This window comes from Abramis brama, assembly GCF_963993115.1.
Source record: "Abramis brama genome assembly, chromosome: 15".
In the NCBI taxonomy this organism is placed as follows: domain Eukaryota; kingdom Metazoa; phylum Chordata; class Actinopteri; order Cypriniformes; family Leuciscidae; genus Abramis; species Abramis brama.
Genome location: NC_139977.1, coordinates 25,783,982 through 25,811,358, shown reverse-complemented (window position 1 = coordinate 25,811,358; position 27,377 = coordinate 25,783,982). Strand labels below are relative to the sequence as shown.

The 27,377-nt window shown below is 37.4% G+C and overlaps 1 long non-coding RNA gene across 1 annotated transcript; it reads right to left on the bottom strand.

Annotated features, from left to right (window-relative positions):
* Window positions 1–15: 15 nt before the first annotated feature.
* LOC311097682 lies at window positions 16–22,589 on the bottom strand. Its single transcript, XR_014609297.1, has 5 exons — window positions 22,311–22,589; window positions 7,679–7,715; window positions 1,301–1,406; window positions 604–678; window positions 16–511 (listed from the first exon to the last, which is right to left on the bottom strand). It is a non-coding gene; the product is annotated as an uncharacterized lncRNA (long non-coding RNA).
* Between the last annotated feature and the right edge of the window lie 4,788 nt (window positions 22,590–27,377).

Here is a 27,377-nt window from a genome sequence, read left to right as displayed (position 1 = left end):
AAAGTGTTTGGCGGGTTAGGTATATTAAGTTTAGTGGCACGAGAGATTAATCTCTTATTTTAATCACACCCCGTCGATAAATAAAACCTTCACAAAATATCATGTAACAACAAAAGAAACTCTAATTGATCAATGTGCATGTCAGGGTGGTTCTTAGACAGAATAAAACACAATGTGGAATAGACTTTATGCCAAGTCCAAATATGGCCAAATGAGACTGCATTGCCACTAAACTTTGGTAAACCACCAGAGAGCAAGAATCGTTTGAAAGCTTACCGGAAGCAAAGCCCACAAACATTATTTATCACCATTATAATCAGAGGAGCTGTATATTTATAATTATATTCAATGCTGGTCACATCTTTCCCTATCGAAACAATTCAATTCTCATTATAAGTATAAGAGAAAAAATCAGGAGACATGGAGAAAGAAATCGTGAAAGAGAGAGAGGCCACTGTGTGATATCTTGGGCTGCAGAGCCACTTAGCAGACAGAGAGGGAATAGCAGAGGCTGAATCAGAAGAAAGATGGAGGTGATCAGAAAATCATCACTTTTGGACCCCAGCGGTTCTCTTAGACTTGATTTCATTGTTTATACTGTACCTGTGATTAACCAGTTTGTTGCTCTTTTTAAGAAAAAGAGCTCCCAAGTACATTTCTCTTCATATGTCAGGATGGCTATCAGGATAGAAAAAAAGAGAATCATTGTTTGATTATCGCCAAACCATATCAGATAAATCAAACAATCTGTCAGTCCCAAGGAAAGTGTATTAAGAAAGGCTAGCAGTCATTATAACCTTACCTTCCGAACTTTTAGAAAATACTTTTTTTCATAAAACTTTAATCCAAAAATAAACAAAAACCAAACCGAAATTAAAGCGACAGCCCCTCACGGACAACTGCCGCAAAAACATAAACAAAGCACAATGTAAAGTCCAGGCCTGGTCCTCTCTCCTTGCACTATCGTCACTCCTCCTTTTATCCTTCAGGAGCTCCTACGTGAGACTTGAGACCGGTGGTCACTTTTACTATGGTTCCTTCTTATGGTATTATCCCAGACAGCAACATAGTGTCGGCCCAGATCTGGTCCACATCTGGTATGTGTGGATTCCACGTGTACCAGATGTGGGCCGGATGCTGTCTGGGATCATTCTGCACAAAACCTTGCTGCTGTTTTGTGCTACGGACATGAATGACACCTAAAATCATGTCTGCTATTGAGGAGAGGTGTGCTATAACTTTATGAAGTGATCAGACTTATGGTTCTAATAAAATGGGGAAAAATATCTCATAGACTTACATTGAAAAGAGGCCACTCAGACATCTAGGGATCAGAACAGAGCAGGAGCCTTCAACAAGTGGTCCGTAGTGATGGGAATCCGCCATTCATTTGTATATCTTAAATTCTGGGAGGAAATGAAAATAATAAGTAATAAGAAGTTCAAAAGGGGTCAACCCTTCAACCCCAACCCCAAACATTTGAATGGTAGTGTACATATACTGAACTCCTTATACAGTATGGGCAATATGTCTGGCTTGGTGACTTATTTTTATCTACTCTTTATGTGTAGTGGTTAGGAGGTCTTGATCACTGAGCCTGACACTGACAATCATTTTAGTAATCAAGGCCCAACCACCGTTCGGCATTTACTGATCTCAGTTAGGACCTCACCTCGAGACACCTCAACTACGTTTCTGGTTTGCATACAAATCAAGCGCTGACTCAACCAGATGAGTCAGACTGTGCAACAGCAGAGTGTATTTATTTGTGACTGCTGCTGCAGGGGCGACGCAGAGATGTTGAGAACGTGGGCGTTGTTTGTGCGTATTTGTTTGTTATTCATAAACCCACATGTCTCACAGTCGTTCATGGGCACCGTACTCCACGAGGGCGTGTACTACTGGTCAGGAGAGGACGTGACCCTGACAGCACTCTCTAAATTAGGAATCAATAGGATCACATTAACGATCAGGCGGACAATGGAAAATGGAGTCTTGCAGTGTAGATTCGTTTAACTGCCTACATGATCAATCGCATAGGAAAAGAGATTACAGGAATAGTAAAATTCAGTTAATCACTCACTCTCATGTCATTCCAAACCCATGTGACTTTCTTTCTTCTGTGAAATACAAATGAGAAAGTTTAGGCGAATATATTTTAAATATAATGAAAGTGAACGAGGACTTAGAAGTTTAAGCTCTGAATTTACCAAAAACAAATGATAAAAGTAGTGTTAAAGCAGTACGACTCGTTCGGTAAAATCATCTGAAGCCGTATATGATAGATTTATGTAAGAAACAGCCAGAAATTTAAGTTGCTATTCATTGAAAATCTTTCAGGCTGGTGAAAAAAAGTGTATTCTCAAAGATTCTTGGAATCAGCCGTTTAAAACGTTTGGGAAAAATTCTTATATTAGAATAGAATTGTTGTTTAGGTAGCAACGTTCTGAAACACCAATGTCCTTAGTAACATCCTTAAAGGTAAAATGACTGTAAAACTATTATTTAAACAACTTTACAGTTCAAACAATACTAGTTTTGAAAAAAAAAACTAGGTTCCTGTGGTCACCTTGAAATGTTAGTCAGTATTGTTGTGTTAAAAACAGTCGTAACTTCAAATTTTGATAACTCAACAAAACTTGGAGACGGATCTGCAGTAACCACAAAGCCACGAGAACAATCTCTACTGATGGCTTTAACTGCTGCCTTTTCATCCAGAGAGGAAGTTAAGATGGTGCTTTAAATAAAATATATATCCCATTCTTCAACAACTAGTTAAGTAAATTTATACAGAGGCCCAAAGGCTTCTGCGATTTGTAATGCGAAGTCTATTTATGTCTGAAATGCATGGTCTCGCTGCGGACGCCATTAACAGATTCCCAAGCCGTTTGAACAGCAGCTGATGTGTATGTATAGATGGGACTCAAGCAGATAACTCTCGTTTACTGTCCAGCCCACACTATTACAGGGCTGCGTGGGGAAAGCACACGAGGACGAGAAAGAATGTCAAATCAATATATAGGAGAATAATATGTCTAAGGGAGGAGATGAGTACAGAATGGCATTTCATTACAGATCGATGCGAGAGTGCTTTTCATTGCCTTGATGCTATAGAACATCCCACTGGGTCCACAGAACCAGACCGGCTCCCTTCCGCCACGCTGGATGAAGAATGCATTGATGCTATGGACAGACTTGTGGGAATGTATTGAGTGTATTAAGTAAGTATCACAAACCAACTTGCCCTTAAAAAAATACATGAATTAATGTTCTGAAGTGAAGTGAAATTCAAGTAGGGAGTAGTGAACACTGTGTAGGGACCCTGACAATCAAAATGCAGTTCATGGTTGCTCTCTCCTGATGGTGTTAAATCGGGTTGACGTCAGAACCCAATGTCAGACTGATGTTAACATCCAAAATCGTACGGACGTTGCATTTTGGTTGAACATTTTATTCGGGTTGACATCAGAACCCAACGTCAATCTGGTGTTGGCTTCTGACGTCAACCCAGTTTTCATTTTCATCCAAAAACCTCCAACGTTGGACAGATGTTGCATTACATTCATGTTGAAACTGGCCATTACCTCATTTGTCATCAACCTGTGGAAATGGACGAGGATTTAAATGTCCAAATAATTAATTATACATAACACATTAGAAACCGGTTGTTATAATTTGTTAGGTATGTCATATCTAATGAAGATGTCACACTGGTTCTACTGTGGTGCTCGATAGAAGGTCATAGGCTCACCCAAACTGCCAAATTTGTATCTTCTAGCAACACAACTGACATCACGCAATTTCAAAATCTAAAACCTTCCTGGTGTTGATGCTAAAGGGCAGTAAGGATGTGAAAATGTAGTAAAATCTTTAACATTTACTTATAAATATGTACAGTACACAAAAAAAGAAAGAAGAGTAAAACAAACAAACAAACAACAACTGACTGAGCAATATATAACTATTAGATGGCATGTCACCAAAAGCAATGTTTTGGGAGCACACTACGAATTCAGTGATATCACCAGTCTGTAATAATTGTGCAAAAAGTTGGCAACATTGGCACATAATTGCAAACAGGGCTTGACATTAACATAGAATCGTCCTGTATTTAAGGCATCAAAATTGCATTCTGCATTAAATCAATATGAGCGCGGTTTGTCCCAAAATGCTTTTTTCACAACTGAAAATTATTTTTTGAAGTTAAATTGAGCTTGAAATTATTTATTTATTGAATCATTTATTGAATTTCAGTCAATTCTAGGACACTGACGTTTGAAAGATGCTTAATTTTTGTTACTTTAAAACACAAATTAAAACCAACAAAAATATCAGCGTCTAATAATGTTAGAATTTCATGTTGTGTGGATGTTAACATTATGAGGTTTAGCAGACGTTGGGTTTTGGTCATTATCACTGTTAAAAATTAAATAAAAACAAACCTGCCAGCTATGGCTGCCTAACAAAACCTGTACAATTAAATTAAAATATCTTAATTCAAGTGAAAAAACAATAATTTCACAGAAATTTTCATTAAAAATTTTAGTTGGCTTGATGTTGGATTTTAGTTAGTCAATACGACAACCGTAAACTAACAAAAGATTAACGTCTAATGATGTTAGAATTTGACGTTGTGTGGACGTCACGATTATGTCGTCAAAGAGACGTTGGGTTTTTGTCACCATACCTCATGACTAAATGTCAGTTTTTGATGTCAAATTGACGTTGGATTTTGGCTAGTAAATACCACAACCTAAAACCAACAAAAAATCAACGTCTAATAATGTTAGAATTTGAGGTTGTGTGGACGTCACCATTATGAAGTCAAAGAGACGTTGGGTTTTGGTAACTTTACAACAAAACCTAAAAACAACAAAACATCACCGTCAGCTGATGTCGGTATTGGACGTCAAATTAACGTCACCATTAGCCGTTGAACTGACGTTGAATTTTGGTCACCCGACGCCGCGACCAAAATTGAACCAAATATCAACGTCTTATGAAGTGGTGTGCCTGCTGGGTTGCTTTAATTATACGCTCAGGCCATCCGTCCTTCTCAACCCCTGCCAAGCCTCTCTTTCTCCCCCCATACCCTCCAGGCAATGGAACGGTCCACAGTTATGAAGCTTCCTCCTTTACCAGTCTCTCTCATCGCCTTGGCCTGGTACAATGAGAACGACAGATAAGAGTTTTCATTATCTGGCCCCTCTCTTGGGACTCTCCCCACTCTATCTCTCCCTCTCTATCAGACTCAAAGGGCTTTTTTAAATAGGGAGACAGTCCAGTTGATGGCTATGGCATCTTTTTGTCTTTTGTTCTGATTTCCCACTCCCTTCATTTCTTTCCCCCCAAAAAACAATCACAGCAAGAGGGCATGGGAGGCCTCTACAGTCCATTGCTTGCTCTCCCTCGTTCTCTTTCTAATTTTCATCCTGCTTTTCCTTTCCATTTTCAACAATGTGGTGAACGTGCGAGGGTGATAACTGCACGCAAAATGGACAACTCCCCTGTTTCTGCTCCTTTGAAATTCACTCCATTGTCTGGGCCGTGGAGTTATAAAGCCAAAGCAAAGGCAGCCTCTCTTATCTCGCTCTCTCAGTGAAAGGGACTTTCCTTCATCGCCACGGTTGTTGCGCATGTTTGCTGTGCGTGCGATGCTACGTGAGGATAATAGCCTCAGACAATGCCTCTCTATTCAAAAGACTGTTCGGACCATGCTCCACATCTCCCGCTTTGAAACGGCCTGTCCTCGCAAACAGACAATCAATCGCGGACAAACTTATTGCATGCATTTTGTCTAATCAAGGTATTAGAATAATAATAGGAGGCTTGTTTCTGAGAAGTTTACTGAATTCGATAATGACAGCAGGCGAGTTGGCTCAGGATGGTGAAGGCAGCATCTGCTGTCAGTTTAGTTGGCCTTTTTGTCATGGATGTGACAAAAATAGAGCCTTCTGCCATGAAATGCTTCTCAAAAATTTGCATCATTGGAAAAGAATGTCAAGGAAGGTTATGCAATACATGGGCAAGCCAGTGACCACCTACTTTTAGCAGTATTTTTCGAATTAATTTTCTCCATAGGATTTTTAAAAACCTGTTCATTGAACCAATGAACCAAACCAACCAGTTGTAGGATTAATCACAACAAATTTGAAACAAACATTACATAAAAAAAGTAGAAAAAAGACAAAGGTGCAAGACTAATACATTAATTTATGAAGAAATGAAATACTCATGCCATAAAGCACTGTGAATTATGTAAAAAGCAATATATTTGAAATATATTTCAGCAACAAAATATGTTGGAAATAAAATTATTGTTATTTAAGTAATTTATAGTTTGCTAGTGGGACAGAAATGACATACAGTACTTCACCTTTATGTTTATTGTGAAGTATTTAAAGAAAATACTTCAATACTGCTCAAAAACACTCATGGTAGGTCTGTCTTGAAAGGTTATGTTATCGTTAAAGTCAGTCTCTCAATGGAGAAAATCAATGAACGGAACCCATCCATAGAGTTCTATTGCATGATAATCGCTAGAGAGTATTCAGCCATTAGTTCAACATAGATAGCTAAAAAAAAAAAAAAAATTTGATTATGACTAGAATATCTGAAGTTCCAAGAAATCCCATTTTAGTATCTGAGTGTCTCTGTTTATTCTGGTACACTGGCTTTAATGGAATAACCAGTGATCCCTGAAAGAATGTTCTAGAATTCATCCGAAGCACAACAGCAAACAGTGAGAGATAACAACATATGTGGACTTCAAATGAGCTGAGCTCCGCTGGAGACGGTCATGTGTGCAACCTTCTGTCATTAATTTCATGTTTGAAAATGTCTCAGTGGCAAATGAGAGACATCTTCAGCACCATCATTACATCCGGATATATGGAGGAGTGTCAGATTTTGTCATTTATTAGCGTCTGAGCTGATTCCATCAGACAAATGTTATATTATGGAATCAGCTCTAAATTATTAGGCCTTCAATCGTTTCCAGAAAGCTGAGAGCATGAGGTGATTAAGAACAATTACTGAATACAGCACCGATCATGCAAACAAGAAGGTATGGGCCTGAGGAGACGTACTGTAGCATGTGTGTGCGTGCGCAAGTGGCACACAGTCTGTTACACTAATGAATCTCTGTGCTGATAGGTCTGGAGATGCAAGGTGACAGATCATAAATAATCATTTATGCCATTGTGTTTCTGTACTGCATAGCAGGCCACCAAGCACTGACACACAGCAACCAAGCACAGCTGCTCCGCTAATGCCACCACACTAGAGAGAGAGAGATGAGGGGGGAAAGATTGACTTAAAGTCACTGAGTGAAAAGTAATATATTTTAAATATGCACCGTGTATTTTCTGCCCCACTAGAAGCATCAAATAGTGTTTCGAAACAATCATTTTGTTCATTATTTTTTTATTATTTATAGCTCGCTAGTGGGACAGAAATTAATGCACACTTCACCTTTTTAAAAATTATATGACATACTTCATAGTTTCACCTTCACCTTTGCAAAGTTTATTGCATTTTAACAAATAAATAAATATAATATTTAATGTATTATTTATTTTTGAATAAATTCCAATACAGTATTTTCTACACAGTAAAAAGTCTATAAAAGTCTATAAAAAAATAAAAAATGTTTTTAATTCTTTCATCATTTACTCACCCTCATGTCAGTCCAAATCCACATGACTGTCTTTCTTCTGTGGAACACAAAGGGAAATGTTTATCACACTGTTCACGCTGATTTTTTCCATACAGTGCACAAAGATGGAGACTAATGGATGTCAAGTTTCAAAAAGTATGAAAATTAGTCCATGTGACTTGTGCACTATATTGCAAGTCTTCTGGAGCCATATGATGAGTTATTCACTGAAAATCTTTTTCTTTTTAACTATTGCATTGCATAGGCTACCTCATGAAAAATGACGTTCCTCATTTGTAAGTCGCTTATTTCACTGAAAAAAGTAAGTACAATCAACTTGGCTGTATAAGTCGTTTCAACTTAAATTTAAAAGAATTAGTTGAAAAAAAGTTCAACTTAAAAAAGTTGAAAATTGAAGTTATTCCATCACTCCAGTCTCATGCTAATACTGTGTAATGTTTTAGTGTCATGGTGAAAGTGATTGTGATTTTATATCTCCATTTGTGTCTTATGTCATAGTTTGACAATTTTATTTTAAACCTTAACTTACAATTAACTTGTTTTAATTTTAATTCTTCCATATGAAACAGTGTGATAACTGCATATTTTACACATTTATTCACAGAGCTGCCCACTTGCACACTGAGCTTCCATTATAATGCCTCGTTTCCACTGAGCAGTACGGTACGGTACGGGACAGTACGGTACGGTTCGGGTCTGTTAACCATGATCTGGCTAGCGTTCCCACTGCCAACAGTACCCTTACTTGATAGGCGTGGTGTTTCGATCGACGTCATTTTCGCGCGAAGAAGAACATAGTAAACTACAATGGATGACATGCAGCAGATCTTGTTCTTGCTCCTCGACATGTTTGTCACAAGAAGACAAGCGCCGACATTAGGCTTTTTCTCAATATCAAGTACGCAAAGTCTGTACTTGCCATGTGCGACTCCTACATGCAAATGGTACAGCGCGTTTTTAAAAGCGTCACTCAGCTCGCTCTGCTACTCCGGTTATCTCTGTTACTCTGTATGTACATTTTAAAGCAACAATAAAACGAAATCTGTTATAAAACACCACTCTGCCTCTTTTCGTTTTCATTTAAATAAATTAAACATTATAGGGACACAAATGTGGTTCATGCGCAACGCATATTGATTATTCACTGCACGTTATACGTTATTCTATTTATAACAAAACGAAATTTAAAACACAACCCTAACGTTACCTCTTTTCGTTTAAATAAAAAAAATTAAACATATTCCAGGCAATATATGCGTTTGTACAAATGTTGCAATAAACATCAGTGATAATCTTGTAAAAAAAAAAAATGACAAGAAACCATATTTCTTTTTGTAAAATTTCAGTTTTATCAATAATAGCCTATATAAAAGTTTAAGTAAAAGGTACAAGAAGCTATACAATAAGAAATAAAGCAAACAATTCAGTCAAATATCCAAATGCAGCGCTCTAGTCTAACATTACAAGTAAAGTTAAATACAAATAGCCTATAACGTTAATATGAAACTAAACTTCCCCTCAGCCAAAACGATTGACAGGGAACTCATTATATATTCACGAGACCAAAGATCGCCCGTTAGGTCTACACAAGACGAAATATCTCATGTTTAACCACTACCGTCGGAGTCAGCGTCTTAGCGACGAACGTCAGAAGACTAGCCGAGGAAAGGCTCATCCAGCCAGAAAACATGAGCGCCGAGCGCCCGCTGACCGCATGGATCTCACAACCGGGAAAAAAAAAATCATCTTTATAAATAAACCACAGATTTGAGCTTTAAACAACTACATTCTCGCCTGAAAAACTCTTAAAATAACATTTCGTGATACAGTAACAGTAGTATTATATTAAACTGTATATTAAAAAATGGCGCTTCTTATGTTGTCATTCCCCTTGTAGCACGCGCAAGTGACGATTCTCTGTCAACCAATCAACGTCCCGCAGTGAGTCTAGCTCCACCTTTTAGTACCGTTCCACTGTGCTAGGTACCCCAATGGAAGGGTACCTAAAAAAAAGTGGTACGGTACGGTTCGGCATTTTGGTACCATTCACAACTTTTGATAGTGGAAACGCAAATAAATGCGTACCGTTCCGTACCGTACCGTACCGTACTGCTCAGTGGAAACGAGGCATAAGTGTACTTGCTGTAATGCTTTTGACGCATATACTCACTGAGGGATGAGTCAAAATGAGTGTCTGTGGTAATTGACAGCAGGACTTGGATACCGTCCTGAGACATTTTAAAAGAGTTTAAAAGAGCTCAAAATATTCCTTTAATCTGAGGTGAGACGACAAAAAACTGTGAGATGTTAATACACAGCACAGCAGAAGAGAGAGATCTTCAAAAATGTTCTCTCCAAATCACAAAATATTTCTACAGGTTGAAAAGCATCAGGCAGAAAACCTGCGAGAGAGAAAGAGTTATAAAAAAAACAAAGCAGATGAGGGTGGAAAAAGAAAATGGCACCATAAAAAGCAGCTAGAAAAGAGGTGTAATGAGAGGTAAAAGAAAATCAAAGGCCTCTGTATTGTAATGTAGGTTATTTACACTATAATCAATAGTTGACATCCTATTAACGTTTAATGTGAACCTCCGGTAGATGGCAGAAATTGGAGATAGCACAGAGGATTCCCCAGCGCTTGATCATTAAGCAGAGATGTGCTTCTCACTACGAGAATCATTAATTAAAAAAGGGAAATAGATTTAAATGCTAGTTTCTATCCCGCAGTCTATAAAAGTGCAGCGCCGATTTCTCAGAGGAGGCCAAGGAGACACAAAATGTAGGATTAGAAATTAATCAACAGTACAAAAATAAAACTAAATAAATATTACAACAGCAAAAAACCTCCATGTTACTGTGACAGATTACCTTATAAATGTTAATAATGACCACCTTTTATGTTATTTGGTCCCACCCACTTTATATTACGTGTCTTAAAGTGTACTTAAAGTGGGTCAGAATATTTAAATAAGATGAAATAATATTCAACATTTTGTAACAGGATTTTCTACATTTGAATGAAAAGGTCAATATCACTTATTAGCTAAGCTAATGGCACAGCTTACCCCAAACTATCTTTTACACTTCACCCCACAGTTAACTTTTTTGAGAAAAATGCTCCCTTTTAGTAATTTACAACTAGTCTTTATCCAAATGGTTTTATACATCACCAATACAATTACATGCTTTATATTTTTAGACCTGGAAAATTTGCTTTGGCATAAATTAATTCTAACCGTCATGTAGAAAATTTCCTCTGACATGCAAAAACAGTTTTAGCATAAAAAAAAGCTTTTACTCAATCACAGGCAGCTGTAAATGATGGGAATCTATGGTGACATGACAACAATTCTGCTGCACAGTTTGCTAGATTTAGGGGAGGCGGCACATCTTACCCCACTCCCCTTTGCCTTTTTATTTTTCCTTCTGTCTCTGGAATAAATCGCAATCTAGTTCTGGGTGAGACGCCGCAGTATGATTTATTCGTAAACTGGATCACTCTACAAAGAGACTTTAAATGAGAGGAGTCACATATGAAAGAGAATCATAAAATTAAATGCAGTCAGGATTCATGAATATATTATGACGAGAGTCACACAGCCTGTATTTGGAAAGCCAAGTTTTTGCAATAGATCTCCTATCTCCCTCATCATCTCCATTCTCCTTCATTTATTTTGAAAACTAAGCACCATCGTTCTCCCGCATTAATACGTTTCCGTTGTTCTCTCTCACTTTTCACTTCCTCTCCAAGTGAAGTGAATAAGGGGGAAAAAGGGTTCAGAGCAGAAGAAACATTCTACTTTAATTTATAGCTTCCGCCACAGTGGTGGAACACGCCTGACTACAGCGCTCACTGGCGTTTATGATGTATAAAATTAAATTACACAGGAACACCAGCACACACAAAACCCAACACACCTTCTTTCTGTCTTCACTTCGATACCTTTTAAAAGGTGTCTTATTATTGCAGTGGATTATTAAAGTCTTCTCTCACTCTCTCACATACACACACATTCACTAACCGTGGATGTCCATACAGAAATCAAAATTCATTACCAAGTCTTACCTATTTCAACAAAGTTAGCCCTATCTGAGAACAGGTATAAAAAGCTGCCATATAGTGTAGGCCTACAGTGTTTATTAAGCTTTGATTATAAGGTGACTAATGAAAATGCAACGCATATAAAGTTGGTTAAAAGACCAAACAACTGGATGACCTACAACTGCACAATGCCAAAACGTCCTTCCACGCAGTGCAGCAACAGTTTTTCAATATCTTTCAGGTTTTTTTTTTACTCGCTACTAAATCTATGAGACCTTCTGGCAGGGTGAAATCTCAAACCACAATCTAATAAAAAGAACCATGATGGATCGTAAATATTTTTGATTGGGTGACTATAGGACAGGGAAGCCCCACAGGTCTTCTAGACTCAGCTCCAAGTAATATAGCAAAACATCAATTGACAGCTCCTATTGATGGGAATGTTTGCACGCATCAAGCCTGAGCTGTGATTAGAGAAAGACTGAAAAGCAAGATCCCATCTTCAGTATTATGTCATTTTATTAGGGCTGACAAAATATGAACTTATTTAACACAGTAAATGCGTTTACTTTATCTGACATAAGAAGATATTGCAATTTTGTTGAGAGACATGTTTTATATGTTATAACATTTATATACATATATCAAACATAAAATGAAGCTAGCATTAACGTTACATTTGGTCTAAAACTAGCAAGTAATAAAAAAGAACTGCTCATATAATATTCAGTTTGACCTCGCTTTTACGATCAACATTTGATAAAGGTTAAGCACCTCCTTTCATTTTTTTTTTTGTTGCATTTTTTTGCATTTTTTAAGAGTACCATGCTCTATTTTGTACACATTTCATGGAACACCGTTGTTTCGTTCTGTTCATTGTTGGTGATGAGAAAAAACCTTTTGACAGCTAATTTATTTTTAATCTAAACTGGACTTTTAAAAGTGCAGTATTTCTAATTAAAAACGTGGTACACTGAAAGAAAGAAAGAAACAGTACTTTTGATAAACGTGTAAAGTACACTCACATGAGATGAAGACTTCTGCCATATCAGCAGCCTAGACAAAGCCGTTTTTCTCTTCCTTCTATCATGGTGGCCACCATGTTAAGATCACATGACCAGCTGAATTCTTCTCACTTTATAATTGGTAATCCCCTTTTCGAATACAGAACAAAGCCAGCTAAACATTACAAACAAAAAATGACTTGCATGGCTGAACTGAATTATTATCAGAGCTCAACAGGTATGAAATATCAACTACGAGCAAATCAAAGGCTCATTTAACTCCTGGTGATATCAATAAAATCATTTTTGTTACATATAATGCTGTTGTCATTTATTCAAAAGGAATTAAAAGTGTATAAGCACAGTGGTTGTCAGACGTTTCATGCCAAGTACCACCTCTGATCAAATCAAAACCTCCACACAGTCACAACAATACTCATTCTAATTGTATTACAGGCAGGGTAGGCGATTTGTTCCAGAAACAGTTTTTGTTATGCTGGTTTAAAGTCTCTTCACATCCTGATAGAAATCACTAAGTTTACTGGTCTAAAAGTATTTATATGTAGCCTATATAAATAAATAAATAAATAAATAAAAGGTAATTTCCTGGGGGCAGTGCAGATTCCTCAAAAGGAGATGATTAATTACAATAGAAAAAAAATAATCATTGTGGTTATTTTAATCTACTGGCATCCCTAATAAACTATTTCACATTAAAAGTAGTGGCGACTGTGGACCATTGGTGATTTACAAGACGTGTCGTGCTCATGACACTTAGCGTGGGTGGATTGCAAAGGTGGCTTTGGGCCATAATGTCTAAGGTGTGAAGTAGACAGCCCATGTCATGCACTGCTGCTGTAAAGGCAAGGGATAAGCTCTCATCTGGCAAAACCCTGTCTGATTAACATCCTGTCTTATCCCGTCACCCTCCCCACCCCTCCTCCATCTCTCCTCATCTCGCTTACCGCAGGCCACTTCCCTGCCACTTCTTTCAAAAATCTGCTGAGTAATTCTCCCTCCCTCCGGTGCCCAGTTGGAGAGTAAAACAGAGAGAATGTGAAAGAGACAGAGAGACAGTAAGCGAGAGAAAAAGAGAGATCGAAGAGGGAGGGGTGGATAAGGAGCGGACGACACTGACGTTACCCTTCTCGCAGGACTTGTCCGTAAATTAACTCATTTTTCATCCTGCCTCCGCCGTTAATGACTGGCACTTTCCTCACGCAGAGCGCGGGCCTCTGAAGAGCGGCCCAAGTGACAGAGCTCCATTCATCTTCACATGACGGGAGCACAGGGCCACAGGACACAACGCCGCGCCATGCGGCCAGACACACGCTCACATGCGTCTGGACACGGACCCGGCGTGGGACCGCGGGGACGGCTGGACAGGAGAGGCACGGGACGACTGGCAGGGATGCTATCGCTGAGTGCAGCTGCACCAAAAACAACAGAAAGTCTGTCCAGGAGGCTGCCACTTCCTGTTTTCAGCAGTCGTTAACGCTCTTATAGAGCATAAATGCTAGGAAAGTGTCAAGATTAAGGTCGTCTAGTGTTGTTGACTAGTTTGACATTTTTGGTCATTTTTGATTTATATTAAGCATTTTTTTTTGATTTGTCAACTTTTGTATTTTTGCACCAGTGCTTTGATGGCAACTTCTCAGCGTGCAACAGTCTAGCGTGCTGACAGCGTTTTGTGCTTTAACTTGCTATAAACTGCTAAATTCATCCACTTTTAAAGCACTGTTACAGCCACCAAACATCGCTTGTGAAACAAATTCACTCACTGTATTAAAAAATTAGTTTACATATATAGTAAATATTGTTTGATATAATAGTGGCCACTTAAATAATTTATGTTTTTCTATTTGGCTGTTTGTTTTTTTCAGCCATTTGCACCATGAGTGTTACATTCATATGTTTAAAACCAGCTTGATGAAGTGCAAAAGAATGGAACACAACTTGGCAGTCTCAATGCATTTCAGAAACTTATTAACTTTAGTTACTATTACTATAGTTCTTTCAAATACATACAGTATATATTTCTGTGACTTGACAGGTTGCCACCTTAATGCCGGGTTCCAATATGTTTGTCTGTTACGATAGGCATTGTGTCAGACTAAACGATTTTGACTCTGTGTTCAGACTACACTGCTTCCTGACCAATCATCGCTTGTCGTCTTTAACGATGTGCATGATGTCATCGAGAAGGCGGAACTAGGGACTGACTGACTTCTGAAAACAAGGGTGTAACAAACAATGGCTACCAAAACGCTGTGTTTTGTACAGGCTGTCTTGTCATCAGAAAAGTAAAAAAAAGAAGAAAGAAAACCTGACAGTGGACACGTTCCTGGATTGCATGAAGAGGGCAGTGTGGACTGTCAATCCTTCAAAGAGAACTTGAGGTAAAATATCCACGAAACTTTCCTCCATTGCAAAATTCCACCTCAGCAACAATACCATTGCCTCAGTTTCGTTCCGCCACGTTTGAAAGCTCTGTACGAAAGAGCTTCTGTGCTCCTATTGGTCAACGTCACAGGTGTGACGAAGCCTGTTGTGGAGGACCAAAAAAAAATGATGCTAGGCTGCGTTTAACTCCACTTTTAGACATACACTCGCAAACTTCCCTAAGCACTCCCCCTCACGGGAATACCCACCGCCATTTTGAAATGCGTTCAACTTCATCACGTGGGCGAGAGAAGTTTATTTGGACAGATCCTTGATCCCCCGATTTTGACAGAGGGAGCAAGTCTACTCAATTGGTGCCTCTCATTACTCAAATTGATGCTTCCTCGTTTCCTCGCTCCTCCGTCCTCTAGCCCGTGACCCGCAAACCAATCGAACTTGGCCATCTTGAAGGACATATCAATTCTCTAATTGCACTGCGAGAAGGCGAGGAACAAGGATTGAGGAAGCTTCCTAAAGAGAGTCATGAGCAAGGATACACAGATGTATCCTTCCCTCGCATCCTAAGGGGGGTGGAGCTAAGACGCTCGGAAAGGAAGTGAGAAAAAAAAACAAGGATGCTCAAATAAGAAATGAGAAGCACCCAATATGTAAACTTCAGGCAGATCCATAAACCACAATGCAAAACGATTGTGACATCACAGCAGATCACGCTTAATTTACTCCCACCCCACACAGCTCTAGTTATTCTGACATTTAACCGGATGATACTTGTAGCTACCTCAAGCTGACAGTTATAGTTTATAGTATTGTTACCATTTTCGTTTGTGTAATTTTTTTATATTTTCTCCAACAGGCCAATATAATGGTGTGTAACACAAATTCATAAGGGAAAAAAACTGAAAAAATAAGGGTCCATTGCAGATTCCAAGTGATCAAGGGCTTAGGGTGCTCCATTTAAACACATTTAAATGTTCTGCCAGTAGTGGGCACTCGTGCAACGAAAGCAATGGCGTACATCCAAGTGAACTAGACAGAGGGAAGTTAGCTAGGGAAGGGAATAAAAAAAATTTTACTTAAATGCAGACATGATCTTTCTGTCGGGACGTAGCGAAGACGTGCCCTTGGACTAAAACAATGACCAAGTATACATTGAATCTATAGACTCACATTTTCTGCACTGACTTTTGGAGAAAATCCCATAGCCTGACCCAGGACTCTTAGCACATAAAGAGTAGAGAAAGTTAATCATCAGTAAGTAAATTAATATTTTTAAGCAATCACACATTATATAGCATGGCAAAATAGTCAACATTTGAAGTGGATCAAAAAAGTTCATCAAAGTTGTCCTATGACAACAGGTATTGTTCAAAATTTATGTTTAACCTTGATGAAAACACTTCAAATGTTGACTACTGTATTTTCACAAAAAAAATTAGCCAAGTCACTCACTAAAAGTAGGATGATGGGTTCTCCAAAGATCAGTCTTGCATGACCTTGATTCCATACGCACCTGCGTATCATTAAGCATATTACGAGAAAAATATTAAACGTGAAACAATAATTCAAACTAATGAAAACAGAAAACAAAATTGTTTGAAATATTATTAATAACTATTAGCCTAACTGTAATATCATGTTTTGAGATTTAGTATTGACTCATCTGGACCATATCAGAATAAATGTTTCATCCGTCTAACATTTGCAATTATGCATAATTTGAATATCTAAAACATGCTAATGACAAGGTCAACCACTGATCTTATTTTAGACCATCCTTGACTTAAAAGAGCAGACTGAGAGTCTCAAAGACGTTGGTCGGTGTGGGAGGGGAACTTGTATTAAGTATGCAAGTGTGCGAGGGAGACAAGCATCTCCCACTGTCAAACACAAACTTAATTGTGCCGCCTGTAGGTCCTCAGTATTATATTACCTTTTGGGTGAGTGATGAATCACTGCCATAAAAACAATGTTATTATGGGATGACAATAGCATAGGTCAGGGTTGAGGAACGACAAGAAAAACAGCACGCAATTCTTTAATTTAAAAGCTGCACTCATTATAAGATCACTTCTTGTTTTTTTCTTTCCGTTGGGTTCTGATGCCGCTCCAGTCTATCCATGCATGTTGACGCAGAACATTTGTTGCCCTTATATCTGTTCCTACAGGAAGCTCATAACCACAATGACAACAACAAGGGATCGCTGTGCACTTGTAAATTACAAAGGTGAAAGCAATGCTGTATTGTGGACTCACGTCACCATAATAAAACGATGCAGTAATGATGCTCTTTTATCAGTTTCATTATCATTATCAATTTGTTATCACAAATTTTTCGAGGTGGCTAATTCGTACGAATTCATCCGACCTCACTCGTACTAATTCATACAATTTTTGCTAAATCGTACATATTTTAAATCGTACATATTTTCGTACGAATGACCTACCCCTGACCCCGCCCCTAAACCGGATTAGACATCATACGAATTCGTACAAGTGAGGTCGTACGAATTAACCACCTTTTACTCACTCGTACAAATTGGTTGCGAGATAGCGTTGGATCATTTCACCATGTTCACAATTGTTTGTTCATAGCTCTGATTCTATAAAAACATAAATGTAAATTTCCTAAATGTAAACCTAAAATACAAAGAAAGTATTCATAAAAATAATTGAAAAAATAAATAAATATTTTAATTATTATTATTATTATTATTATTATATTATAATATAATATATCTATTTTATAAATAAATAAATATATATTATTAGACTATTTTGATGTTCATTAAGAATATAGTACTATGGAATAAATGTGAATAGCATACGTCAGATAATTTGGTCTTCATAATTTGGAGTTCATATCTCCAACCTTAGACTGCATTTTGATTTTGCCAAGACATGTCCCTGGATCAACCTTCCCAATCCGAAAATTCTGTCCTAACCATATCCCTACCCCTAAACCTATAACTTATCCCTAAAAACCCTGGTTGTACGCCTTGTCCCTCAAATCTAATTGGTTAATTGGAATGTTGTTCCAGGTTCATCAAAGATGTTGATCCAGGAACATTTTGCACTTGGTGAAATCATGTTCATCGGTTTAAGAGATTGTTGAGATGTCTTCTACAACTTGTTTTCACGTGTGAGATTACTGGGAAACAAGAAATTAAAGCAAGTAATACATTTTTCACCCAATCTCATTGCTGTCAAGGAAACGATTGAGATTTTAAAACAATTCTATATGACATTTCTTTTGGATATGGTTATTTTTCAAAACAGTCTAGTAGAGCGTATTAAGTGTAAAACTGCTTTTTATCCTGTATATGTGCTAAATCTGGTGGATAACCAGACATCAGCCCTGTATGAATGTCAAAACGAAAGAGATGAAAGATAGGAAGAGAGCAGACAGGAGAGGTTGGGATCTACACGACTTTCCACAGCAGATGGAAGCTTCTCAGAGTGACACTCAACAGTGAGGTTACACCTGGAGGAGAGAGACTGGCCACAACTGCACCTGTGGCCATCAGGAACGACCGCTGTCATGCCAGCCGTGCTGGCACCGGGGCCCGGTAGGGCAATGCCAACCTGGAGCAGTTATGTGCCAGAGCACATGGCAAACAAATCAACACTGAAATGATGTTTGAAATACATTAACAGCTGTGATAGGGGATATAACACACACACACACACACACACACACACACACACACACACACACACACACTGAGAGTTGAGGTGCAAAACCATTCAGAAAGGGTACACATTACTGATATTTGCTCTTTGAGCACATGTGTGCAATTATGATTAAAGTGGAAAACGTGTATCGCAGTGGATTATGGGTACTGGTCACGGTGATTCACAGCTGTTCGACGATCAGTCACATCATGCCAGAGAGGCTTTTGAATCATTCAAATTGTGATACCTATTAACTGAATACAAAACAAAGAAGCTATCAGCTAGGATTACCTCAAATATTTTTTAGCTGAAGTGTTTTGACCCCTTATCCTGTTCCTAACACAATTTCTGCTTATTATCTGCACTTTATTCACTTTAAAGTAATGTTATAGGTTCAATGCAAGTTAAACTCTTTTGAAACTCCACAGATGCTCATCGAAGACTGACTTTAATTTGTAAAAACAAGGAAAGACTGTGTTTACAGTAATGTACAACTGAAGTCTATGGAAATGAGATGCATAAATACCCCCAGTTTTGAAAATAATGCCATAAGATTATTTTAAAATTATTAACTTAATGTTATTAATAAAAAAAACTATATTAAATACTAAAATATTAAATAGAGAATTAGTAGACTGGTAGGCTTATGGTTAGAATAAGTTGACATGTACTTGCAAATTTACTTATAGTCAGTAGAATGTCTGTTGGAGAAGCATCCAAATAAAGTGATAGCAGATATTAAGCAGAAAGTCTGCTAATAGTTTGTTGACATGTAGTTGAAAAATGACTTATAGTCGGTAGAATATCAAATCGAAATAAAGTGTTACCTAATATTTTAGTATTTAATATTATTTAATAGTAACCCTAACCCCTTATTCTACTAACCCTAACCATCTACTAATGCTCAACTACAACAGAATGTCTAATGGGGAACTTTAAAATAAAGTGTTACTCTGACTTTAACTGAACATTCATACGTTCTGCTCACATTACTCCTCCACTGCATGATCTTCACTGGCCACCAGTGGCATCATGAATTCACTTTAATATATTACTTCTAACATTTAGGTATTAAATGGTATTGCGCCTCCATCTCTGTCAGATCTACTCCACCCCTCTGCCCTGCCTGGTCCCTTAGATCATCTGAACTTGGTCTTTTGTCCATTCCTCATTTTCGGGTTGTCCACAGTAGGTGGAAGTTTATTTAGTGTTAATGCTCCTAAATTATGAAATTACGCATCATAATATATCAACTTTGTTTACCTTCAAGAATCAGCTAAAAACATATCTATTTTGGATAAAAGGTGTGCAAATGTATTGTATGTACAATGTAAAGCAACCTTGAGCCATAGTTCGAATTACAGGGGGTACTGGGGGGTACACTGTAAATGCAAACATCGTATTTAATTAAAAATAGTAAATTGACCTTAATCATTTTTTTTCAACCTGCTATTAACACTCGCTTTTAGTAAGTTACTTGTACTTTGAGGTTGAAAAATTGTACCAGCTTAGTCTACTTGAGCTGGATTCATTTAGAAAAAGTAAGTTTATGAATGTCCTCTCTATGCTAGACGGTGATATATGGCCACGCCAAGACTCGCCCTTCAATAGCTACTATTGGCTGAAGGTGAAAACCGTAATTTTAAGCCACCATTGTGGTGATTAGTGTTTGTTTTAGTTGGGCTCTTGACCATTATATCATTAATTTAACCTTTTGTTTGACTGCTGTATCTGAGTTAAAACAGCCAGATGAACAAACAGAAAAGGTGATCTGATGTTGATGGTTGTGTTTTAAAATAATCGTTATTTCACAATCATTTGACCTGATTCACTTAACTCATATAGTTCAGAGGTAATTTCTGAGTTAGGTTTACTTTATTAATTATAGCAGCACTGTCCTGGTACAGGATATTTTTTTTAGCCATTTCAATGAAATCCAAATAATCAAAAAAAAAAAAAAAAAAAACTTTTTTTTTTTATGTAGGCACACACAGACATCAAGAATTAGCGTATGAATCTCAACAATGGTGACAAACAGATCACCCCTGATCATAAGCTCATTATTTATTCATGCAGCAATGCATGATGGGAGCCATGAATGAGTTTTGATTGGTTGCACCCAGAATGCACTGCAACATGCTTTATAATTGTCACCATTGTTGAGATTCACAGGCTGATTCTTGATGTCAATGTGTCTAAAAACTAAATTAAACAATTTTTATTTTATTTTTTTGTATAATGGAAACTTTTAAGAAATTCTAAATATTATGCTGTACAAGGACAGTGCTATAATTAATAAAGTAAACCTAACTCAGAAATTGGTTTCTTTAATTTAAGTGAACTTGAAAAATGAGTGAGCAGAACTAAAAGTGTTAAGTTGTAGGTATTTAGTAATTCTAAGTGGGGTTAAATTTATATCAAGCAATCCACACAAAATGAAAAACTAAGTTAACACTAATCATGACTATTAAGTTACATGAACATAAAAAAAACGTGCTAGTGGTACTACTTGATTTAGTACTGCACACTTAAAATAAACAAGCTTTTCTAACTCACTAATCTTAAGCTTACTTTGCTTAATTTTTTTGAGGCAACGAGTTTGCATACTTTTTTTAAGTAAGGTCAACTAATTACATTTTACAGTGTACTATACCTGATTTGATAAAATTGCTTACTATCATTGTCTGTGTAAAGTTATAACTTCATCACACCAGTAAACCTGTAACGTCTACATAATACACGGAAAAGACCATTGGTCTAAATGGTATTTTCCATGTATTATGTATAAGTTACAGGTTTGCTGGTATTTGCAGCTTGAACAACACAATCTGTATGGAAGATAAGCATTACAAACTGCTCATTTCTGCTTCTAAAACTTCTGGAAAAATCCAAAAATCCAATGTAAGTGCAATGCTGTAAACATGTTTAAAGGGATAGTTCACCCAAAGATGAAAATTCTGTCATCATTTACTCAACATCAAATGGTTCCAAACCTGTATGAATTTCTTTCTTCTGCTGAACACAAAAGAAGATATTTTGAAGAATGTCGGAAACTTAACAGTTGATGGACCCCATTGACTTCCATTGTATTTTTTCCTACTATGGAAGTCAACGGGGTCGTCCATCAACTGTTTGGTTAACCATATTCTTCAAAATATCTTCTTTTGTGTTCAGCAGAAGAAATTCATACAGGTTTGGAACCATTTTCATTTTTGGGTGATCTATCCCTTTAAGTGCAGAATTTTTATGCATCCTTGAAAAAGCAAATAAATATATTCACACCACAAGCGTTCTACAGACAATATCGTTATCTTTTCAATATTACAGCGGTTTTCCTGAACTTTGCCCTTTAGTGCTTATCTAAGAACGAGTTTTCCTTTGCTTGTGTTTCGTGTGTGATTTGGAGTGGCTGATCTGTGTTTAGATGGCTGTATCTACACCGAGGACATGCTGCTGACAATTGAGTATATCCACCGCCTGACTAAACGGACAAAGTGTACCGAATACTCACAAAGGCGTCCCTCTCAGAACAAAGGACCACATTAATGTAGACAGGAATTGCCATTTGATTTCTTTCAGGTCTCTTTCTCCTCTCGCAGTGGGTCAGATAGGTCCCTGAATAAAAACAGACAAAGGCAGCTTTTCCTCTATTTTGAAAAGGAAGGGAGGGGAGAGAAAGGTTACAGGCAATGATAACATGTTTAATAAGACAAGGCCACAGCGGCAAGCTCTGTTATCTCACGCAAGACAGCAGAGAGAGTCAGAGGGAGAGGGAGAGAGAGAGAGAGCGAGCGAGCGAGGAGCCGTATGGTGCGTTAACCCCTCCCCACCCCTGCTCCGGTGGCCCAGCCCGTGGTCCACTCCAGAGCCCGGTCAGTCAGAAGCCATTACACCCACTATTAACTCCTGCTCAGCATCATTAAGCATGCAAATTGAAGGGGGACGACGGCTCGGAAAACTTTTTACTGCCGCCTTCCCCCCTCCCCATCACGCCGTCAGACCTTCTCACGTCACAGAGCCGAGGATCTTAACGAGAGGTGCCCTGATCACTGTCAGTCCAATGTTATCCTTAATTTAACTCCATTCCCTCCCTCCTTCTGCTTCGCACCGTGCACGATCTGTTCTTCTATGAGATCTGGCCTTCTGCGATAAACACAAATCAAAGCGTCGAGTGCACAAAAAAGTGAAACGTCAGAACATCACGGCCTTTTGAGAACAAATATTGATTGCGTATACACGCTTGGGTCTCTTTTTTGGGTTGGCATTTACTTGAAAGAAATCTAAGCTTGTCTGGTGCAAAAGGGGCTCGTAAATTCAGCAGAGATAGAAAGGATCGAAATCACCCGACATTACCAGTTTGAAACGTTCTGGTTGCAGTTATGAAATTGGATTTAAAAAAACATGTTCATGATTGTTATCAACAGCCTATAGTTAACATTGAGCATCTTTATATATATATATATATATATATATATATATTACCTGTCACATTAATCTTTTTTAATAAACTGCCTGAAATGTAAAGCAGAAAAACATTAATAAAAATCTAGCTCAGCCCTATAGTAATAGTAAAGTATATATATATACACACAGGCTACACACATCTAGAAAAATCTTTTATCTGTCAACGTAACTCATCTCTCTATAGCTTCATCCTTTGGGATTCTGAAGCGTGCTAGTTGACATTTTGCTATGAGGACATTGACAGCTCTTTTTGAGTGCTATAGGTAATAAAGAAAGGCATTCCTTGTGGTTCAGCTAATGATTTCATAGCAGCATATTATTTCATGGCTGTTGTTAATACGTCATAGCTCAGAAAATACAGGTCAAAGGAAAATGCCAACCTATTTATGCTACAGACCTTCATAAATACAGAACGTACATCATACAGTCAAGAAATAAGGACTTCAACAATTTCTGGACATATTATGAACGTATGGTAATCTGGAAGCAGCTTATCAGCAGGGGGAAAAAATCATATTGGCTCATTCTTTCCATTTAGCCTCATAGATGGAGTAGAATACATGCATTTCATGGGACACATCGCCCTCCGTTGGTGGCTGGTGGAAATGTTACATAATACTGTATGTTTGAAACTATAACAATAATGACAAATATTATGCTGTTTTGTAATGAAGGCTGTTTAAAATGCATTTTTCTAATTACTTTTTACAATGGACAATAATAGGCATTTAAAGAGGTGAACTTTGTGGTTGTCCAAGTTGGGATTTTATCTTTTATGAATTCGTTTTTTTTGTTCTTATCTTATGGTAAAATCATTCTCAATCTTCTTTTCAGCGTTCGTATTATAATTGACTTAATTATTTATGGCTTCATTAAGGCAAATGACCTTTTAATATTTCTGTGCATGTTTAATTTTGACGATAAGCAAGCCAAACAGAGTTGACTGGAATTGCAGACGAAAGATAAACAGCTTTCAAGGCAACAACGTAGATAAGTAGCATTTCATTTACTTCACTGACAGGTAGAACTTCCTTTGAGAGAAACTTTTTGAGTAGATAGAAGACAATTGATGTTGGCGGCCCCTCCTTTTACTGATTCTTTAAATAAAAACACTCTAATTAAATGGTTTAAATAGCATCTGATTCAATAATAGTAATTTTCACTTACTAATTAGTTATCAATTATCTGCTTAAACTATCTCAAACATTCTCAAGCCCTGTCTTCAACCTTTATTTAGGACTAGTCCACCTTCATGTTGTCCCAAACACAAAAAGAGATGTTAAGCCAAACTCCAGAAAGAACAAAAAAAGAAAACACTATGAATATGGTCCATACAAGTTGTGTACTATATTATACAAGTCATACAACAGCTTCATGTGAAGAAATTAAATCTTGCCCTCCATGTCAACGTCTGGTCCTCATGTGTGTCAGCCAAATGCAACATGGCAAGTTTTGAATATGACTTAAATTTTGGTCTGTTCCTCACAGCAAGCCATTGTTTGGAATATAGCATATGAGTTTAATATGACTCCATCTAGATAAATTGCAATCTCGTTATCTTTTCTGTAACCTGATAACACAAACACCTAGTGCTTTTAGCTTCATTGACAAACAAGTGTAACTTTGACAAGACCATCCGTCTCTGCTTGGACAAAAACGGTTGTTCTCCTTTATCTTTTCACTTGTTTCCCACGACACAAATCAGAATGATAAGACTGAGCGAATCTACAAAAAGTGTTTTGGCACTCCTAAGTCATGCCACTTACAACAGGTGTCAAATTTGCAACAACGAGGGCCAGCCAGATTGTTTAGCTCATTGGTTCATTATACAGGGGTGAAATTAAAGGCCTGGCGCAGGTCCTTTCATTCTCTAGCAATTTGGTTGTGGGCCAAAAGAAGCCTAAATGATATTTTGGCAATTTGAGGGTTATTATGCATTACATGGACAGGTTTCAATATCAGATTAATCAGAGATGGAACTGAAAAAATTAATTACAAAATGCATGTTTGCTTGAAAACAACAAGATTAGAAAGCCACCGTGTTTACGGCTGAAGATTTTAATAAAGCCGCACAAAAAGTGCAGTTACAGTAAGTATGACTAAATGAATGCCTTTCAACTTCATATTTTAATTTCATTCTCCCTGACTTTTCGGTTTCATTTTGATGTGACTCAGCTAGAAACTTGCTCGTGTTAATTGACGGTGTGTTCAGAGCTCAGGCGAGGGCCAGGGGCCAAGAGCAGGACAGGTGGAGGCCTAATCATGCAGAAAATGAGGCCTTTGGTGGAATGGAGGAAGAGAACGGGGAGGAAGAGAGGAGTAGACAGATGAGGGGGCGACACACCTGGGACCTGCCCTGACTGGAACAAAACCAGCTCCACTGCTTCATATCCTCATATTTCGGAGATGAGCCCAGCCCACCAGTCCTCTTCCATCCGTCCACTAGCCAGACCATCTGACGGAGGCTGATTCAGCTCATTGCACTAAAATAAAAAGCATAAGAGAGCAACAAGAAACCGAATTATGATTCTTGACAACCAACAAATAATGCAGATCACTTTTGAACTGATTTCATCTTAATCAGCAGATACAAAATTTACTACTAAAGCTTTCGCCAAGAGTTGCAACACGACTTAAAAACTAAAACGTTTTAGGGTCGTAACGTGACTTTATCCATTTGTTTCTAGACCCACAAAGACTGAACATTTCATTTCACAGTATATAATTATAAACAATTTAAAATATTTCGCAATTGTGAAAGTGACTACATACCCATACACAGCCTGTTTTTTTTTATTAATAAACATATTTTTTTACAGTCCCCGTTTTATGTATGGCATTTATTTATTTTTTTGTACAGATTTTTTTTTTTGTACAGATTTTTTTTTTAAATGTTTAATTATTTTACCTTGCGATTCAATTAACATGCTTAAATAATTGAATTAAAACACACACACAAACTGCATTTATATTAGGGCTGTAAAATCAAATAATTGTGATTAATCGTTTCTAACATAAATGTTTGCGTTTATATACGTGTGTGTATATATATGTATATGTATATATATATATATATATATATATATATATATATATTATTATAAACAAACTTTTATGTTAGATGCGATTAATCACAATTATTTGATTTTTTAATATATATTATAAACACAAACTTTTATGTTAGATGCGATTAATCGATTTTACAGCCCTCATGTATATGCACATGCTAAATTTAAATTGATGTCCATGTTTTCTAAACCAGTAGTGAAGTAGGTTGAGACAACAGGACTCTTTCTGTTTTCATTCATTTACACAGCTTTGGGATAAGTTATACATCTCAAGTCAACATTAATTTGTAGCAGACAAATGTGTGAAAATGAGATTAAAATAGTTCAAACAAACACTGAGTTGCAGATGTTACAGTAAAATGTGTTGCAACTACCCGCTACTGTTATTTAATGTTATAGACTAATACAGCACTTTCAAAATGACCCTGACCGTCTGCAATCCTGTCACTCTCTGCAATTCCTCAGCAGCTTGTTTAGAGTATTGTACATGACATCATATTAATCAGAAAACTAAAATTCACACCGGCTATTGGGCTCTATTACATTAGCTGAGAGAGCATATTTGTAATATGTGGAGAAATATCCTCTAAGATGGCATATGCATTGAGAGAACGTCCTTATTGGTGCAGAGATGGAAGTTGACAGCGGTAAATTGGTAATCAGCTTCCTGGATATTGAAAAATTTCTCATTTATCAGGTGGCAATGGTAGAAATTTTTTCACTGCATGTTTGTTAGTGTCTTCCAACCGTGGGTGTGTGCAAGGGGATATTGTATTATCCTGATAAGGTCTCCCTTCACACGCTTTGGATTTTTACAATGAATATGAAAGTATTGATTTTTACAATACATAATATGAAAGAAGATATTTATCTGTGCAAAAGGCCCGAACGTAAACACACGAGATGACACATTAAGACAAATGTGATAATGTTTTTGTAGCTAATGTATGCATAGTCAACAAAATAAAACCTCACATCTTGGGCTGCCAAGATGAAGGATTAAGAAAAAAATGAATGCTATGAAACACTTGGGGGGAAAAAAAAGA